This window comes from Schistocerca americana, chromosome 1, assembly GCF_021461395.2.
Source record: "Schistocerca americana isolate TAMUIC-IGC-003095 chromosome 1, iqSchAmer2.1, whole genome shotgun sequence".
NCBI classification, from domain to species: Eukaryota; Metazoa; Arthropoda; class Insecta; order Orthoptera; family Acrididae; genus Schistocerca; species Schistocerca americana.
Window position 1 is genome coordinate 1,073,394,524 of NC_060119.1, and position 14,642 is coordinate 1,073,409,165.

The window sequence follows — 14,642 nt, forward strand, 5'->3', positions numbered from 1 at the left end:
TTAACAGTATACAAACTCACCTGAAAAGAAATCTGTATCACAAATTAGAAAATTTCGACATGGAAATACAGTTGTTAAAACAGAAATTCTTTTCGTTTCTCAAAAACCGTGATTACTGCTAGTAGATCCCAATTAAAACTAATTGAAAAACAAAAAGGAAAATTGGCAAAAAAATCGTACTACATAGTGCGAAATGGAATTTAGATAAAAAGAGACATCACCAATGATTGTACTGCGATTTTACGGCCTCCTATATACAGGGTGGTCAGAAATAGCCTGCACAAACTGTAAGGATGTTGCAGGGCAAGTTGTCCTGAGAAATCATTGTTGAGAAAAGAGTTCGATAACTTGTGCTGTTTCCGATCTAATAACATTGAAGTTACCCAACCAGGTCGTTTCGCGCACAAATTAAAGGAGCCTAAGCAACAGAAACCTGTTCGCTTGGTTTCCTGAAACAGAACAAACGTAGCCTTTGCTCACCTAGGTTAAATTTCCCACTTATGAAGAGGCACATTTTAACTGTGATTAGGTTTTGAACAAGTGCTAACTCACTGACCGACAGATGTCGATGTGTTACCCTATTTTTGCTCATGCAAGTGCTTGAATTTGCCTGCGCAACGGCCTGATTGGCTAACGTCAGTGCTAATTAAATCGAAAACGGCGTAACGTATCGAATTTTTTTCTTAACAAATATTTATCAGCACCTACCCTGCGACACCCGTGCAATCCTTTTAGACTGTTGCTGACCTGTAGAATGAGCAACAACAGGCCCACAAAGAAAATTATAAAGTTAACATTTTCGGTTAATAAAGTCAACAACTGTCTAACGTAAGTTAATGAAGATGTCTAATGAATTGGCGTTGGTGAAGGCGCCATTGGAGATTGAACGAAATTAAAACCACAGTTAGGAAACGCAAATTTACCTGAAAGCCTGTTCTACAAAATTCAGGATGGACTGAAGAATTATACAGGAAACACACTGCACGAGTAAAGAGACAATGGGACGAATAGAAGGAAAAAGTAATAAATAATATTGGGTACTGTGAACAAATCCAGGTCAAATGTAGTTCTGGCATAATTTTTCGCAAATAAAAAAGTAAATTTTGTTGGAAGCGTTTGGCAGTCAATTGAGAAATGTGGGGAAAAATACGATACAAACATAGGATGGCAGACCGCTGATTTGAAATCTCGCCACGTTTTGTCAACAGTCACGTGGTTTATGTTGGAGCCACACCAGCCCTATAGCTTCTGCACAGCAAGGCCAGTCTACTAGTATCTATGGTCGAAGCCCTCAACATACCATACACACATATATTATTGGCACGCGGAGTGGCTGCGCCATTTGAGGCGTCATGTCACGGACTGCGCGGCCTCTCCCGCCGGAGGTTTGAGTCCTCGCTCGGGCGTGTGTGTGTGTGTGTGTGTGTGTGTGTGTGTGTGTGTGTTGTTGTTAGCATAAGTTAGTTTAAATAGCGTGTAAGTCTAGGGACCGATGACCTCGGCAGTTCGGTCCCATAGGAATTCATACAGATTTGAACATTTTGAACATATATTATTTAATAAATGTATGACCCTTTTTGTGAAATCCGATTGTAATTTTACAATTAATATAACGCCCTTGTATCCTCTAATTTGATACGAAACATTGTAGTATTGACCTACTACAGACATGGGTAGATAAACGAAAACAATAAAAATAAAATAAAGTAAAATAAATAGAAATAATAATAAAATTTCGATCACGGGGTGCAAAATTAAGAGGCCGTGATGCTAACCACTGCGCTACCATTTCGTCTGAGGGTATCAGCCGGCCGGTTCTAGGCGCTTCAGTGTGGAACCGCGCGACCGCTACGGTCGCAGGTTCGAATCCTAGGTAGGGACGTTAGTGAGAGGTTCAACCGCAGTCAGAAGCTGTACATCCCAGACATTTAAGTAAAGACGTTAAGCGCGTAGAATTGGTTGAGTGAAAGGCGTCGGTAAGAGCACTTTAATTGATTTCACTAACTGCTTCATAATTTAGCTATCCAGGATATGTAGGACGACGTGGTGTTGATTTAGCAAAACAACTTTAACTTTGCTTCGTTAGTCCGTTGGAAAGGAGTGTTCTCGAAATGCGTACTCTAGCGTGGCACCAGCTCTCTGCGGGAGACGCCACACAGCTTCGTGACTCACAGATCAGCACGCGAGACGCTGGAATGTGTTTGTCGACTGTGAAGATGAGAAACATCTTTCATAACTGGCTCAGTGGTCTAGGGGTATGATTCCTGCTTTGGGTGCAGGAGGTCCCGGGTTCAAATCCCGGCTGAGCCCTTCAATTTTATCCCCAGAAGGTGAAAATACGAATACACTTCGAAGCCCCTAAGCATTATCACGTAAGAGTCCATTATTGAAAGTAAACTCATAATCTCCCGAAAAAATACTAGTAGAAATCCTTTGCAGTAATATTACTGGACGGATTTTTTTATCCATGCAGGCTGTGCTTCAGACTTGCCACTTTCAACAGGAATCTGGTTACTGAGAAACTCTTATTTTTTCCCAAAGTAGATAACTATCAGGCAATGAGGACGCATCAGCCTCCAACTACATTGCTTTCGGTCACCTTTCACGGACTGCAGTCCGCCTCCGGCTACCACGCAAGGGGACCGGGTTCGATTCCCGCCAGGGGACTGGGTGTTGTGTGTCCATCATCATTTTCATAATCATTGACACGCAAATCGCAAGTGGCGTCAACAAAAAAGACTTGCAATACGGCGGCCGAACCCCGAAGAGGATATCCCGGCCAATAAATGCCATACGATCATTTCATTTCACGGACTGCAGTAACAATCAAGAATCCACCTATTTGAACAGCACAATCAAGAAGCTACCCATTCTCATACGAAGGCAGTGTGACAGCCAAATCGATAGTGAAAATTCCACAAGGAACTGGAAGAAAGGAGAAGTGTGCGCGGTCCACTGATATATATATATATATATATATATATATATACACACACTACTGGCCATTAAAATTGCTGCACCAAGAAGAAATGCAGATGATAAACGGGTCTTCATTGGACAAATATATTATACTAGAACTGACATGTGATTACATTTTCACGCAATTTGGGTGCATAAATACTGAGAAATCAGTACCCAGAACAACCACCTCTGGCAGTAATAACGGCCTTGATACGGCTGGGCATTGTGTCAAACAGAGCTTGAATGGCGGGTCCAGGTACAGCTTGCCCATGTAGCTTCAACACGATGCCACAGTTCATCACGAGTAGTGACTGGCGTATTGTGACGAGCCAGTTGCTCGGCCACCATTGACCAGACGTTTTCAATTGGTGAGAGATCAGGAGAATGTGCTGGCCAGGGCAGCAGTCGAACATTTTCTGTATCCAGAAGGGCCCGTACAGGACCTGCAACATGGGGTCGTGCATTATCTTTCTGAAATTTAGGGTTTCGCAGGGATCGAATGAAGGGTAGAGCCATGGGTCGTAACACATCTGAAATGTAACCTCCACTGGTCAAAGTGCAGTCAATGCGAACAAGAGGTGACAGAGACGTGTAACCAATGGCACCCCATACCATCACGCCGGGTGATAACGCCAGTATGGCGATGACGAATACACGTTTCCAATGTGCGTTCACTGCGATGTCGCCAAACACGGATGCGACCATCATGATGCTGTAAACAGAACCTGGATTCATCCGAAGAAATGACGTTTTGCCATTCGTGCACCCAGGTTCGTCGTTGAGTACACCATCGCAGGCTCTCCTGTCTGATGCAGCGTGAAGGGTAACCGCAGCCATGGTCTCCGAGCTGATAGTCCATGTTGCTGCAAACGTCGTCGAACTGTTCGTGCAGATGGTTGTTGTCTTGCCAACGTCCCCAACTGTTGACTAAGGGATCGCAGGTTCGAATCCTGCCTCGGGCATGGATGTGTGTGATGTCCTTAGGTTAGTTAGGTTTAAGTAGTTCTAAGTTCTAGGGGACTTACGTTCCATAGTGCTCAGCGCCATTTGAACTTTTTTTTGAGGATATCAGCCGGCGAAAGACATGTAAAGTATCTCGCAAATACCTCGAAAACTCTGAGCGCCGTTTTGGCAGAAACGGTCGACTGTCTACGAATAATCCGAGACACGTGTTCGGTTATTTTGACCCCTGTTCCACTGGGCGAAGTTTCTGGGAAGTCGGCTTGTGGCACTTGCCGTGTTCTCCTCGTGAGTGAGTGACAAGGTCCCGATCCTAACAGAAGAACCTTAATGGAACCGGCGAGAGCGACAACCGTTTACGAGAAAACAGGTTTACAGTATTTCTGTCACGCGGAGATAAAATATCGGTCGAAGCCGGCGCGACAGTTAGGTATCGCGCGCGGCGTACATAATGAGGCGTAAACGCAGCGCGACGCGAGCGCAGGCGTGTTTCAGACGGGACTGGCTGGTCGGGGCGGCTTTCGCAACGCGTGCCGATCCGCTGTCCCCAGCTGTCGCGGGCGCACGGCCAGGAGGTCTTAACGAGCAGCCGCTCTGCAAGCATTTCCGGCAACAGTCGGACCAACAGCTCGCTGGCCCTGCCACGGCAGAGCCGATTCCACACAGTCCCGCAGTGTTTCTGGTTAACGGTGGGATTCGTATGCAGTGTCTGACGTATGCTTCTGCCGCTATGTGTCTTGACGTAGTGCGGCGAAGCGTAACAGGCGACCCCTATAAGCGTCAGTCGCACAGAGTTAAGCTACGTCCACAGTGGCACCGACAACAGTCGTCAGACACCGTCGCTAGGGGTCGCACGAAAGCATCGGCCGATAGCATGGTCACAGTGCGTCCGATCTCCTTCGTTAATTTTTGGCACGGTCATGGAGGTTAGGTTAGAATCTGTTATAAAGTAGGTTAGGTTAGGTTAGGTTAGGTTAGTGTTGTTTTAACGTCCCGTCGACAACGAGGTCATTAGAGACGGAGCGCAAGCTCGGGTTAGGGAAGGATGGGGAAGGAAATCGGCCGTGCCCTTTCGAAGGAACCATCCCGGCATTTGCCTGAAACGATTTAGGGAAATCACGGAAAACCTAAATCAGGATGGCTGGAGACGGGATTGAACCGTCGTCCTCCCGAATGCGAGTAGGTTAGATTTTAACCTCTTGGGGTGGGGTGAATACCACGACGCCCCTGTGCTTGGATACGAATGCTGCACAGCGGCTTCTGCTATTGAAGAGATGTCGGATGCGAGCTTTCCTGTGTCGTAAAGAACATGGCGAGTACCATACACTCTGTTCTCAGTTATCGGGAAAACCAGCCAAGTTTTAAGAAGATATGAGATGATGGGAGAAACGTTGTGTTACATATTCGAGGTAATTCGTGGTGACCTTGAAAATCAAGTTATAAACACTCTGTTTCGCTCTATTTAAAGCTGTTGAGACATACGTCAGTTAACCTTCAATGACTGTCATTTAGCACACGAGTGAAACAAAAGCATAAAGTGTAGCATAAGATACTCTGAAACCTAAAGCACTTAAAAGTGGAAATACGGGATGATCAAAAAGACTCTCCGCAGTGTCGTATGATTGTTTTAAAGTTCTGTGCCATGTCAAATGTTTTTACAAAGATTTTAGGGAGAGGATCTCAATTTGCTCACTGTGTGACAAGCTCGCCCATATTTTATGTAAGTGGCCAGCCAATGACAATTTACTGTGGCATTCTCGTTGCTACGTTTTCCCTTTCCTTCCGTTTTACTTTCTTATGTAGCATTTTCCTTCTTTTCCTGCTTTCTTGGTGTGTGTGCTTCAATTTTATTAGGTCTGCCCACATTCGTTCCCTTTAATGTGTATCAGGGCGCTGATGACCTCGAGGTTGATCGCCCATAAGCCCCAACACACACACACAAACACACACACACACACACACACACACACACACACATTGTTAGCCGCGCGCGCCGTATGCCGCAGTGAATATACCGAAATGAAACTCAGTGAAATGCAAGTTATTAATTTAATGAATATTCATTTTTACTTACAAATTTTCACATTAAATGTTGAAAGTGTTCCCCCTGTTGTTGAATAGACAATTCAATTCGTCTAATCATGTTTCCAAGGACAAGCGGTAACATTTCTCCTGTAACAGAAGCAGTGAAAGTGGATATTGCAGTTTTCAATTCATCGATGGATTTTTGACAGTTTTTGTAGACAACTGCGTTCGCTGCACCCCAGAAGAAAATGTCAGGTGGTGTTAGGTCAGGCGATATTGGAGGCCAAAGTCCCTGTGAAATTATGCGATCACTAAAAACATCAGCAAGCAGTGACATTGAAACGCGAGCTGCATGCTAAAAATAACCGTTCAGTATTTCACGTAACACAAGTTCTCCTATGAATGGGTACAGAGTATTACTGCAGTGTCGTGCGTTTATTGTTTCGTTGAAGAACCCAGGCAGGCGAACAATCATAACGGCACGCGCGACCAACAATCGTACGGCACGGCGGAGAGACTTTTCAAACACCCCGTGTATACCGTACACAACTTCATATTAACAAAATCACTACACTACTGGCACAAAACGCCAGTAAGCAGCAAGTGTGTAGCTACAAGTATATGAGATTCGCCACCCTGTTCACTTGAACAAATTAGTTTTGGAGATTATAATCTATGTCTAAAATTTCCAGTGAAGATTTTGCCTATTTGAGGTTTCGAATAAATCTGAGATTTCACTCCTTAGACTCCGACCTATATCCCTATAATGATATTTTCATCCTCAGGATGCCACAAATTCACTCTATCTTGGACTAACTAATCAATTTATCATGCTTCATATTTCGTGTCGATTTGACCGAAGAAAGCAAACTGACTTGAATTTCACCGATTGTAGATCGAAGTCTGCTGTTCGTGCGGGAGATCAGATCGGCTATAGTGTGACCGCGAACGTAGAGGCGTACTGATTTGAAAAGCTGGGCCGTTTCCGACCGATGTCGGTCGTCGGCGGAATCCACCGATATCGAAGCCACTGTAACCGCAGTCTTAGTTGACCTGTGCCGTACAAAGGATGGGTGAGCGCGCTTTGTTGTTTTAACTAATATTAGAAGAAGTTGAATTAGTTCTACTACAGCTGTATGAGGGAAATACTGAAATACAACGGATTTTCCAAATGAGGAAATTTGTCGTGAACAACTTACGAATCTGTACTTGTTAAAAAAAATTAACAAAAATAACGGGAGTATTTCTGGTTGAACATAGCCCAGTTCAGCTATGTCGTCGATCTCGTCCAAGGACACGGAAAATGTGCGCGAAACGTTTCCCCTGCTGAATAAGGCTCGTTGTATTGCATTTATTACAAACCTCTTTTGCTCTGCCGTCCTTCTTGTTGTGGCTGACGTGAACTACAAATTCTCTAGGGCTTCTACAACAGCTAGCTCAGTATACAGATTGAATAACATCGGAGATACGATGGAACCCTGTCTCACTAAGTTCTCAACTAGTAATTTCAAAGCTCCCATGAAATTCGAGCGCTCGTAGGAGGATGAAGCTTTATGGAAACATTTGTAAGGACATGAGGAAGAGAAATACCGAAAAATCACTGAAAGAAACATATTTCAATTTCCACTTGAGAGGGGTAGTATTTATTTATTACGTGGCAGGTTTACGTTCTAGATTACGAGCGTTCCTCGCCGTGACGACAATCTATATCAACGACAGCCTGGAACCGCACTAGGGATTGCTCTACTGCTGCCCGAAACATCACAGGTGGGATGTTGGCTACCTCCTTCGCTATAGACATCTTCAACCTCCAACGTGTGTTAGTGTCCCGTTGGTAAACCCTGTCCTTCAGATACCCCCACAGCCGGAAATTACACGGTTTCCAATTTGGTGATCATGGTGACCATGCAGTTTGGAACGATCGGCAAATGATTCGGTTGTGTCCAAATGTGTTACGGAGTAACCGAGTGACCTCCCCCGCAATATGAGGTGGAGTCCCATCGTGCATCAAAACAACTGAGTCCAGAGTACCTGTTCCCGTAGAACAAGAATCACATGTTGCCGAAGCACAACACAGTAACGATACAGCGTTCACGTTGCATGTTCTTGGTTCATGCGATCCCACATCCTCCTTGCATCGCCGTACCAGTACCGGCGCCTAATAGTAAGTGATGACACTAACACTACTAACAACGCAAATCCTGCAGCACACGGTCGGAACATCATTCTTATAAAGTTGGGTACCCATACGGTACATAAGTTTTCCGTCAACACTGGCTCAAGTAGCTAAACTTGAAGTACAAACAACTTGTATGTAAATGCTATAAACATAGGTAGCTTTTCGTCACTCCATCTTCTAAGATATGTTTTAGGGTCAGTATTGCCTCGGGTGTTCATTTCATCGAAATCCAAACTGATTATCTCCGAGGTCTGCTTCTACCAATGTTTCTAATCTTCCGCATAAGCGGCAATTTTACTGAGTTATTTCGAAGGACGTGTACGAAAGGAAGCAATATGCTGCTCAACTTTTCTTGGAACGTACAATATCGGATGCACAAATGCATCCTTGTAGCGTTTGCAACTGGATTTTGTTGATCTTCGTAACGCTCCGGCGCAGACTAAACGAGCTCGTGACGAAATGTGTCGTTCCTCGGTGGATTTTCCGTATGTCTTCTATTAATCGAACTTGGCAAGGGATCCACACTGACGAACAGTACTCAAGAATCGGTCGAACAAGTGTTTTGTAAGCCACTTCTTTCTTCGACGATTCCTCAAAAATTCTTCCGGTGAAACCCAACCTGATACCTGCTTTTCCTACAGTTAGTTGTAAGTAATCATTCCACATTAGGCTGCCCCGGACTGTCACTTCTAGGTACTTTCGGTTATTACTCTTCCCAGTAATTTACCACGAATAGCACAATCGAGCCGTGATCGATCTCTCTGCCTATTCTGTTGGTCAATATGTTTAGTGTATTTACGGTCGAGGTCGACTGCCAGACCCTGCACCAGCCGTCGAGCCTCTGCTGGTCTTCCTTAAGTTCGCTACATTCTTTAGGCGTTGCAACCTTCCTAAGGCAACAGCACCGTCCGCGAATGGCCCCATAAGTCTTCTGACATACCCATTAGAGTATACATGCTCTTGAATTTACCTATAACCTGTCGATGTTCACTTAAGAACGACGATTTGAGATCTCTCTGCGAGGAAGTCCCGAATCCAGTTACAAATCTGGTGCGATACTCGGTAAGTTCGTTTTCTGTCCACTAAACGATAGTCCAGAGCTATCGAATGCCGTCGGTAAGTAAAGGAGCGCTGTGTCAACCTGAGCACCAGTCTCTGCAGCGTTCTGGACTGCAAGTTGAGTTTCGCAAGACCGCTTCGCGAAATACATGTTGATTTTTACATACATTAGAAGATGACTACTGTACGGTTACTGCTTTCCTTTCACTTCCTTCTATACAATTTGTTCACCTTTTACTCAGTTGTGGTGAACGCCGGCCGGAGTGGCCGTGCGGTTCTAGGCGCTACAGTCTGGAACCGAGCGGCCGCTACGGTCGCAAGTTCGAATCCTGCCTCGGGCATGGATGTGTGTGATGTCCTTAGGTTAGTTAGGTTTAATTAGTTCTAAGTTCTAGGCGACTGATGACCTCAGAAGTTAAGTCGCATAGTGCTCAGAGCCATTTGAACCATTTGTGGAGAACTTCGTGCATTTACTATTCTGAAGATTGGTTTCAAGTGTTTCTGGGGTCTGGTTAAGTAATGACCTCGGTGTTGGTTTCCGTTTTATTCAAATTTGAGTCTTTATTGTTTTATTTTCCATACTTGAATGAGGAACTGTTTCGGGAATGTAGGTCCTGAAGAAAGCCTCTTTGTCTATTTCAGTGAGCACCAAACAGTTTTCACCTCAGTCGCATTTCCATCCTACGCAGCTGTTTTGTTTCGTTGTCTGTTAAGAGTCGGTTTGAGGCGTAGCAGTATAATAAGTACATCGCCCTTAGGGAATCTGGCACCCCAAAACGCAGAACTCAACGACTTTCCTTGAGAAATAACATCCTGACATGTTAATATGTTTTATACAGACGTCAGTGAAGAACTTTATCTAAATATCTGATCTTTAAGTAACGGAGCAAACAGCATTTTGATGAAAATACGTAAAAACCATGTAATAATTTCAATTTCAGACTGTTATTATTATTTCTGTTCGGCGATATTATTTTAATTTCTTTTTCTAAGTGAATGAGGGAATGAATGTAGCATGTATGTGAAGTATGAATCATAGAAATTGGTAATAAGTGGAGCATAGGCATCCGGTTGCGCAGGCGTGATGTGAGTCACTCACATGGGGAACAATAATACTTACAAAGCAGCAAGTTTTCGGAGTTTTAAAAATATGGAACTTACTTCAGTCCTTCTGACCATTAAACATTGCTTTAATTGGTTTTATTTTTTTTGGAAATGTTATTTTGTAATTTCACGTAAACGGATTTCTGAACGGGGATTAGCCGCAAGAGGGAGGTACCGGGTTAAGGGATTCAAAATACGAAGCTGAGGCTACTGTGTTATTCGCCCAATCAGAAAAGGGGTCTTCCGCGCGCTCTGCTACTGAGAGATAAATTTCGCTCATTAGTCAAAAACGGTCCGTTGTCTTCTCTTTTTATGAGAGGTCAAGTAGCCTGGAGCTCTAGGCATTTTCAGATTACTGAGGAATAGTCGTTCTATAGAGAATATGATGTATCGGTAAAAGCTCATGATCATGCGTGGATGATATCTACGAAAATTTCCTGAAGGTAAAGACTCTGCGTGGCGTGCAGTGCAATCATAATCGCTAACTTCCACTGTCTAAAAGTGATGATGTGCGAAGTATTTGAACAAGCATTCAAAACTATTAAACAACAGTATTTTCAGCTGTTTGTTGGCTGACGAAAAGTGCTATTCTTTCAGTAGAAGTTCTAAGTTACAACTTTAAACTGACTATTAGAGAATGTGCTGTAGGTGGGAAAACATTAGTAAAACCTGTGCTTATTTTCGTCACTTGTGTAACTGTATGCTGCGACGGATTTAAGCAAATGTGTGCAGAAAATGTGACATGTGAGGTTTTTTCCTTCATTAGCAGTTACAGCCACTTTTAGGAACGGTATACTAAGTTAAACATATCTATGCACCCTGTTGACATGTGTAGTGTAGTTATTTTTTTACAGGCTCTCTTGGTTGAGGAACATTATACGTAGCGTCAGGGCAGGTCCTGTTTCTGAAGAAATCATTGAGATGTATACTTTCTGTGTTGTTAGAAAGACAGAAATACGTCGTGGCGCTACAGTTTTAGATGGAAAGAAATGTAATGACTGACTACATTCGGACGTTCACGCATGTAATATGCAAACATTAAATGAAAAACGTATCGTAGGTGGACATAACATTCTAAAACGAATTGCATATAGCGTATACCATCATTGCCCGTCTTTGTTTTCGCAACTGCGGCGGTATAATGCGTAATCTACTTCTACAGAACCAAGTAATACAAGCTGTGCGCTTCACTTGTACCTTTATCGTGGCACTAAACTCAGTTTGATGACTGCAGAATCCAGAAAAATAGCAAATCTTTTGTCCGGAATTAAATTAGCCTGAGTGTAAAATGCACTGTTAGGAAATATACCCTGCCGTTTTAAAGGCACAATCCCAGCGGCGTTCGCCGTAAGCGATTTGTCGACATCACGGAACTAACTCTGGGTGGCTGGACGTGGAATTTCAACAGTCTTCTTGCCAAATTACCTTCGGGGCAAATGTTGTCAGAACATTCTTGCGGGCGAGCCTCAATGTGTTGTGTTTTGTTGCAGATCAATGCAAGGTTCGATGACTTTGATAAGTTAAAGCGTTTGTCTCGTTTAAGATTATTCCCGCATGGTGAGGATATTTATACCCCTTGGCCTGAAGAAAGTGCTTCGTTCTGTATGTGATGATTAACGCTCAGTTCATTTGTAAATCAGCCCGCGCGTCCCGTCTGCAGTCAGGTTGTACGTTTATTAATAGCATACACCACAGACACACTTTTACATCTGTCGTCTGCAAAGCAACGTTTACAGAGCTCGCGAAACCACTGGAAAAAGCAAAACTCAGTTTTTTGTACTTAAAAATTTTCATCAAATTTAAAACTTTCTCGGCGTGTCGATTGTTCCGTGAAATTTTGGGCAAACTGCCCGGAGTGTCCCAGAAAAGTGTGATAGTAGCGCTGTTATCCCCTGTATCCATAAATGATTTGCGGTTGTTTACTGGTGATACTGTGTCGAATTTAAGTGACTGTAGGAGGATGCAAGATGAGTTAGACAAAATATCTAGTTGGTATGTAAGGCAATGCAGGTAAGTAAGAAAAACGAAAAGGCGAATGGTCGACTTCGGTTTATTGGGACACTCATTGGAAAGTGTGGTTCATCTGTAAAAGAGGCCGCATACAGGATGCTAGTGCGACCTATTCTTGGGTACTGCTCAAGTGTATGGGATCTGTGTCAGTTCAGATTAAAAGAAGACATCGAAGCAATTCACAGAAGCAGGCTGCTATATTTGTTACTGGTAGGTTCGAATAACACACAGGAACCCAAACGGGAATTCCTGGAGGGAAGGTAGGGAAGGTGGCGTTCATTTCCAGGATCAGTATTGAGAAAATTTAAGAGAAACGGCATTTGAAGCTGACTGCAGAACGATTCTCTTGCCTCTAACATACACTGCGTTTAAGGACCACGAAGATGAGATACGAGAAATTAGGGCTCATATGGAGGCATACGCCTTTCCCTCTTTCTATTTGCGAGTGAAACAGGAAATTGCTAGTAGTGGCACGGGGTACCCATTGCCACGCGCAGTAGAGTGAATTGTGAAGTAGATGTAGTTGTCAGTAATTTGCTGCCACGATATTTCGGCGCAGAGTCTTCAGGCCATCTTCAGGTACTGGCAAAAGTACTTAACTCCCCTATTAATACGGGCAGCTGGCCAGAAATTTCACGGAACAAGAATTATGGTGTTTCATCCCTGAGCTAATGGGTTTTATGAATTTGAGATGAACAATATTTGTTGCCCAGCGTTGTGCGTTCAAGGAAATTTGTTTGAAGAACTGGACTGGGAGTTACAGTGATATGTCTCTTGTTGTCAGACTTACTTTGTAACAACTGTAGATAAAAAAAAGTCGCAAATGAGCAAGTGAAAGTTGACACCAAAACTGCCTCTGACGTTAAAGTTAGGGAAAGCTGTTATCGCTGAAAGAACTGGTTTTCGGCTATATCTTTTTTTCTTTTTAACGGCAGTTTATCCTGGCTATTAAAACCTCTCAAAACAACAGATTTCCGTTTTTTTATTCATGTTGTTTCCTGTAATAAAAGTAGAAATCGAACAAAGATTGAAAATTTTTTACTCTCTCAGTTTCAAGGTACGTAGAATCAAAATATTAAATTAAATAGGCAAATTAAAGAAAACTTAAGTCTGTCCATCGTTCGCTGCTTCCTCGGAAAGCAGTTGAATACTACAACAAATCACCGGTATTCTCCTATTGATTCTAGTTTTTTGAAACTCTACACAAAAATCATTTTGTAATCGGGGATCATACCACTATTTAAGCATTACGAATAGTCACTGTTAAAGGATGATAACTCAGGTTTAGGAAGTCCGTTTTTCGTTATAATTTGTCCGTTTTAAAGAACTACAAGCAAATTAAGACATATTATGTAGACACGGGCAGTAGATGAGCTAGTTTCTATTTTTATTGTGTACTATCAGTGAATTGTTAAGTTTTTAATTTCTTGCTGTTACCATAGTTTCCTTCTTTTACTAATGTCAGGCATCCACTACTACGTCACTTTAAAAACATTTTCAGAGTGGGGTTGGTGCCACTGCAATACGACGTACGTCAGGCGACGACAGCGAGGAACTACCGTATATATTACGTGGGTGCAAGTCTCGCACTCTCCACATGCACACGTATCTTAAGCCACGATACACGGCAACAGGTACAGTGTTGTCTCAGCGGTGCTGTACCATTTCTTATGTCATGAGTTTGTCGCTCGTTTCTTTCGGCATTCGTATTAAAATAGCACTGACCGCTTTTCTCATTTTCTATAATAACGCAGTATTTCAAACCAGTACAAAATTTTACGAATAAAAATTACTCCATTTTTGAAAAAGATTTATTTAAAAACGAAAAATATTAGCATTGCTGCTATGGCTAATTAATATCTCGGTTTTTTTACTCGATTATTAGTAAAAAAATAAAATAACAGCTGTTACAACCGAGACCCAACAAAAACCGAAAGATTCGGGTTATTCAGAACTAAAATACCAGTATCGGTTTTAACCGATCGGTTTTTCCGATCCCGAGTGTATGTGTGTGTGTGTGTGTGTGTGTGTGTGTGTGTGTGTGTGTGTATGTATTTTACCACTGTATGCCGGAGGTGAATAATTCTTATCGAAAAACCTAAGTGTTATGGACTAAACACTGTAGGATTCTGACTTCAGCGTCACCACTGAAGGTTTTAGAAATCAACTTCCAACAGGGAATAAGAGGGTGTATCCGGTAATGTATAACATAACAAAGCATTTTAGAAAGGAATAAGAGATGGAAGATCAGACATATCTACGAACAATAATATCGGAAACGAAGTGAAACGACGTTACGCGATAAAGCAGAAATGCACAGTGAAATAAAACTGAATAAACACAC

At 42.9% G+C, this 14,642-nt stretch overlaps 1 protein-coding gene and 1 non-coding gene across 2 annotated transcripts in view; one reads left to right on the forward strand and one right to left on the reverse strand.

The window, feature by feature from the left end:
- LOC124617385 overlaps positions 1-14,642 on the reverse strand; it is a 1,108,641-nt gene that overhangs the window by 137,234 nt on the left and 956,765 nt on the right. The gene's annotated exons all lie outside the window — the stretch shown is intronic.
- On the forward strand, positions 2,239-2,310 carry Trnap-ugg. Its single transcript has one exon. It is a non-coding gene; the product is annotated as a tRNA-Pro (tRNA).